Below are 6,930 nucleotides of genomic sequence, written 5' to 3' on the forward strand. Positions count from 1 at the left end.
AACAAGTTGCAAGTGTGATAGACATGGATATTATTGATTTGTGTGGGAGTCGCATACCTGGTAGCATAATTGTAAACAACCTGGCCACCACAAAGATGAATGCCATGATAGGAAATGGGATAACAGTGAGAATAATGCTAAATCTGCACAATATGGTGGTTAGAACGTCGAGACTTTGTCGTAACCAGTGAAGACCAAGTGAAGAAAAGATCGCAGAATTTTGCATTTAAATACGAAGAAATTTAAAAGATTGGCTCAAGAGAGGGTGATGATAATTAGAAAACCAGGATTAATCAAGACTGTTTATTTTTATATTTTAAAAAAATTAATTTTATTTTTATTTTTTTACTTCAAATTAATATTTTTTTAAAATTTTTAAATCATTTTAATATATTAATATCAAAAATTATTTTTTAAAAATAATAATTACAGCACTGTAAACCCTTTCAGATCGTGTCCTTGTCCTGGCATATGTTTTCTACGTTTATTGTCCAAAACAATAGAGTGCCCGAGTCTAATAATGTGGGTGCCCGTAAAAGTAGAAAAATAAAGCCTGGGTTTGTGTTGTACCGTACGGGTGTACCCGTGGGTCTGTGCTGTAAGGCACGGGTGCCGGTGATCGGTGTAGATTCTGTGCGGAGAATTATAAGTGTCCTTTATAAATTGTGTGACTGTAAGTGATTATTTGATCTCATGAATTAAGAAGCAAACTGTAAGCGTTGTTTTGTACTGATAAAATTAATCTTCATGCGCTTAGTGTTTATTTGTTGTATATTTAAGTGTACCTTTTAAAATTTTCTACGTTATTTGCTGATTTGTGTGATTAAAAGAAAGGAGTAAAATATAAGATAAACTCATTTTAAAAGGCTGGATCGAAACGAGTCTGAGCAAGCAAAATGAGTCAAACTTGAATCTCATAACTAGGCTCGCAGGGAGGGGAAATTCGTGTTTGAACTTTGTTAAAACTGTACAAGCCTGGCCGGCATATCAAAATTCGGTCCGAGTCACTTGTAGCCCTTCAATTTAGCAGCACCGGAACACGCCGCTACTTCACTTTTCGATTTAAGTTGTTTATCTTGATCTGGGTTTTATGAAATATTTCTACTTTCTCACGAGTCAAGTGTGAAAAAATTGTAAAAATATCTGTTAATGAATATCTCTCTCCGCCGATAATAAATTTAGATCCGATTAAGGACATAACCATTCCCGTGATGATTGAAGTCCATCCGAAGGAAAAAAGCTTGGAGAGGATTTTGTAAGTTTTATTTCCATTGATTTTGGTGTAGAAGAGGCATCAAGGGTTAAAGCGTCACGAACAAAAACATTGGTCTTTTCTTTTCTGTTTTTATTATTCTCCTCAAAGGTCAACATCAGTGGAGTTTGTTATTGTAATAATAATAATTTTTTATTTTTAAAAACTTATTTTTAACATATCATATAAAATCAATAAAAAAACACAAAAATAAAATAAGTTTTTTACAAATAAACACTCAACTGCATTGCCAAACAATTTTTTCAATTTGGTTGTCTGCCTGTGGATGAGGTTAGATCTGGCTTTCTAGATTGTTTTTATTTTATTAAAATTAGTGTCTGTTTGACACCCGTCAGCTTATACTTTTCAAATTATTTTTTATTTTAAAATATATTAAATTATTTTTATATAGTTTTAATGTATTGAAATTCAAAATAAAAAAACCTGAAATAGATAATTTTAATATATATTTAATTAAAAAACACTCGATACCATGTTATTTAACTACTACCGTTTGATTATTGTCCTAAAGTATAATAAGTGAAAACAATAAAGACAAACGAGACAAGACATAAAAGAAGATAAATATACAATTATATTTGGTAATCATGTAAAAATTAAAATATTTTTTTATATTATATTTAGTTATAATGAATAATATAAAATAAAATATAAAAAAATTATCTTATCCTTGACATATACAACTGCCAAACTTATACGTTTAAAAGAATCTTATTATTTTAGTTCATTTTACGCTATAACTCTATTATTTTGAAAAATGCATTTTACTTATTGAACTTTGTAAGTTCATAATATTTTTCATAGCACTGTAAAAAAATCAACAAAAAAAATATTAGATTATATGTGTGTGTGTGTGTAATTTATTGATTAAAAAAAACCCTTGCTGCTTTAATATAACAAAATTACTACTTGAAAGAACTCTCCCTCTCTTTGCCAAATATTAAAGTGGTGTTTAAGAATACGATAATAATTTTTTTAAAAGTATTTTTATTTAAAATATATTAAAATGATATTTTTTATTTTTTAAAAATTATTTTTTAATATCAAACAATAAAAATACATGAAGAAATATAATTTAAAAGAAAACTTGTATTTTAAATTTTCATCGGAAAACCTTAGTCTAGCTGATTTTTTCAGCTGACAAGATGGAGGCTTGATCTTAATGTTGCCCGGGCAAAGGGCAGGTGGCTTCTCACCTGCCTCTCTGGGGTCATTACTCAGATCTGCTACTCGTGAAGGATTATATTAATACTGATTTAAGCAGTTTACCGAACATCTTTTATAACATACTGTATATACTCTTCGATCTGAATAAGATCCTCTCTACTTCCCTAAGGTACAACAACACAAGGTTATTCGAGTAGAACAAATCCTACTTGTTTATGTTATAAAATATGTATGAGAATATATTTGTATTTTTTATCTAAATTTTAAATTCAAGTTGACACTGGATGTAAACTTTGAATTTAAAAATAATAGAGACAAAATATAAAATAAAGTAAAATATAGAATGTTAGGGTATAAAACCTAAATCGGCATGGGATATTGACCCAAATCTCGACCCATTTAAGGTTTTCATCAGTTCAAATTTTAAAAATATAAATAAAGAATTAATTGAATATTACTTAATAAAAAGTTTAAGTCAGTTTAGGATAAAATACAGATAAAAAATCTATTGAATTTTTCTGTGAAGATAGAATTGCATTGATTTTTTTTTATTTTTTTTTATCAACTCGAGTTTACCCTTCCTAATCATGATCTGGATTTTGCATCAAATCAACTCTAAATTGATTTTTAAAACTGTTATAATATTTTTTTTGTTTTTATATTAAACATGTTCAAATCTAGATTGGCCTTTTCAAATTGTGATTTAGGCATTGCCCTAGATGACCTTAAAATGAAATTTTAAAATTATAATAACAGTTATTTTTATTTTTATATTGACTTAAATCAATGATTAACTTACCTCGTGGTAAAAATTTTACTAAAAGTTAATTTTGTAAATCAAGTTTTAAAACTGTTATAATAATTATTTTTATTTCTTTACTAATTTGGATAAGCTCAATTCATAATCTGGATCCATACCTGAATTGAATTTCTAATTGAATTTTAAAATAATAATAACAACTATTTATATATTTTTTAAAACAATTTTAGAATTGAAAGATTTTTACATATATATTTTAAAAATAAAAAATATTATCTTTTAAAAAATATTTCTTGTATATTTCCTGATTTTAAAGTACAGCAACTCATTTTAAAATTGTTTTTATTGTAAATTTATCTTGATATTTTTATCTATTTTCTAAATTACATACACTATTATTGTTATTGATTTTGTCTCATCTGTCTTGATATTGTAACCAAGCATTGCATGAGATGAGATGTGCAAAGGACGTGGTTGTTAAGTGGCAGATATTGTATTTTTAACTATACCTGGGTGCATTTTAAAAGAGTGCTTATCTTATAAAATATTAAATTGATATTTTTTAAAGTTTTTTTAATTTTTTAATGTGTTTGATGTATTGAAATTAAAAATATAAAAAAATAATATGTTTTAAAGTAAAAAATACTTAAAAAATATAATGCATTGTAAAACCATGATAATTTTTTTTGATGATTTTAGTGTTTGAAATTGTAATAATAATTACTTTTTAATTTTTTTACTTAAAAATAAATCAAAATATATTTTTCATATATTTTTAAAAATTTATTTTTTAATGCTGGCACAACAAAACACTTTAAAATTATAAAAACATTAAATAAAAATATTAAAAATATACCTTTCACGCATAACATGTACCAATAATATGGTGGGCTGCATTTGGATAAAAAGTGTTTTTAAAATTTTTATTTTTTCAATGTTTTAAAATATATTTTCATGTGTTTTTAAAATTTATTTTCAATAATCATAAAAAAGTTAAAATTTAAATATTTAAAAAATTTAAAAATATATTTCTTAAAAAAACAAACACCTCACGAGCAGAACATGGACCGGTAACGTGGTGGCCCCAGAGTACCATCTTGATAGAAAATAAAGTTTTCTCTCGGTTTCCGACAAATTGGAAATCTACGATGGATGGGCAATGAGAAGATTAGATCTGGTTGTCTACCACTTGGGGCAGATATTTTTTTATCGAGAGAAATTATGAGGACCAATAGGTGTTCAAGAAGGACAAGTGGGCTCGTGTGTTCTGTAGTTTCTATGGCTCCTCCCGTACTCGATGATCACTTTGTAATCACGTGATATACATGCCACCGTGGGATACTTCTTCAAGATGCTTTTCACCTTCGACGCCCTTCTGCGCTCGGATTAATGAGATGACGTGTCACCGTTGATATTTTCTACCTCTTCCTGTTCTTCTCCACGTAACGTCCCCATCACTTTACTTCGTTCGGTGGCAAGAAAAAAAATTTGGTGTGAATAAAAACGTTTCTCGAATGATTTGAAAGAAACCAATAATACATTTGTTGTTGTGTTCATATGAATCTTTTCTTTATGAGTGGCCTAGATATTCTTTTACCACCCTTTTACGTCAAGATAAAATCTTTTATAGAAAAGTTATAGCCAAATTGTCTATTTACGAATAAAAAACCAATTCCTCGCTTAAATTCACATCTAAAACAAAAATACTAGCAATTTCATTTACCATGTCAGCCAGCACATCCAAATCTACGTCCATAAAGTAAAATTTGTATCGCTGTGCAGTGAATATTTTTTTAGATTAATATAGATGTTTGAGTCAACTTACACGTATTACGACTAATTTTATGTGCCTGACTAATTTCATGTGCTTAAAGTTAATGATCATGTAAGTCTCTAGTGGCCATTATATAAGCAACCAAAAACTTGAACCTGATGCCACATAAAAAACAAACCACTTGATCTCAAGTTTTTATCATTTGACCACCATCTAGATGGTTTTGTGAAGTGAATATTTATTATATAGGGTGGTTGTTTTTTATGTGGATAACTTGCCTTTGATTAAATTTCAAAAATAAACATGTTTTTTATGGTTTAAAATTGATCTAAAATCGTGTTTTTCTTACTCCAGCAAGATAAAAATATATAGAATAACTTGCAGATTAGATGTGGTTACGAAACATGCATAGTCACTGATAAAGATTTATCAAGTGAAAAATATCCTATCTACATGTTTACTTATTATCAAAGATTATAAATATACTAGAGTAATATGCAAATATGTTTGGTTTATTGTAATAAGATCATTGTTTAAAAATAATTAGCATGAATTAATAGTTTGTCATAAAAGATATTGTATAAAAAACTGGATTTTATATATGTCTACATCCATAAACTTAAGTTAAAAATATTTGAATTAACTATACTTAAATTAAAATTAAAAAATATATTTATTTTTTGAAGAACTTTAAAGTAGTTAATATTTTTGTTGTTATCCAAGACAAATCATTTATCCTCGAGATTTCATTAGTCATTATTTGTGTAGTTGATATATATACATATATAAAAAGCCATGTTTTTTAAAATTTCAATAACATATTAAGAGGTACTTTCAAATTTTTTAAAATTTCAATAACATATTAAGAAGTACTTTCAAATCAAGATTTTTGAATTAGCGAATATAAAATTCAAATATTTCTCAATAATGCAAACCTAAGATATAAATTTGAGAGGAAAACTAAGGCATGAAATAACAATAAAAAAACTAAAATATAAGGTAAAGAATAATGTGTAAAAATTCAAAAAAATTATGATTTAGACTCTTCATCCACCTTGTTTTTATAATGAATTTTGAAATCCAAAACAATAAATTATTAATAAAAAATATTTTTTACTATTATTAATATTTAATTAGCTATCATAAATTAATAATTAAATCTAAAAGAAAAACTACTTAAGTAGAAAAACCAAGAATTTTGTGAAATTAATTTCTAACTCACTCATAATTTATTTATCTATAATAAATTTTCAACAGACAATTCTTCCTTGACACTACAGAAATTGTGGTGAGAGACTTGAAAAAGGGTTATTATTTCATCTTCATGTTTCCAGCTAAATATATTTTTTATTTGAATCTAATATCTAATTCCTATATTTTTTAAGCTTTTTCAATATTCCTTTCCAAAACATCCTTTGTTTTTAATCACAATATCAAGCACTTGACTGTCAACTGTAATCATGGGACTAATGTATATTTTTAAAGCCCAGACTAGTTATAAAATCATATTATATACAGTAACTAATTTGTAACTTAGTCGAATTTTGCAACTTCACATTGGAAAGGACACTCGACGCAAATGTACTACCAAAAACTAGGTGTCATATATCCATTGGCTAAATTCTTGCCTGTCCAGGCGGCATCAAAATGCAGTTAAGTGACAAAGACCAGATGTCGGGTGAAGCTATTGCTCCAGCCAGAGTTCTAAAAACAAAACAAAGAAACGAACTCGTTTCCATAGCTTGGAAGGTTAAAATAATCCGTCGTTTTTTTACCAGACCAGTAAGCTCATCCTTCTAACCCCCCCTATTCTTGTTACTGGCCTCTTTATATGGAATAAATAGTTACCAGTCACTGGCACAATCCCAAACAATACTAAAGTTACTTATTTAGATGATCTTTGTTATTGTTCACAGCAAAGAAATTAAAATTGAGCATATGACTTTTAACCGCTCT

This window comes from Populus euphratica, unplaced genomic scaffold, assembly GCF_000495115.2.
Source record: "Populus euphratica unplaced genomic scaffold, PopEup_1.0 scaffold5.1, whole genome shotgun sequence".
NCBI lineage: Eukaryota > Viridiplantae > Streptophyta > Magnoliopsida > Malpighiales > Salicaceae > Populus > Populus euphratica.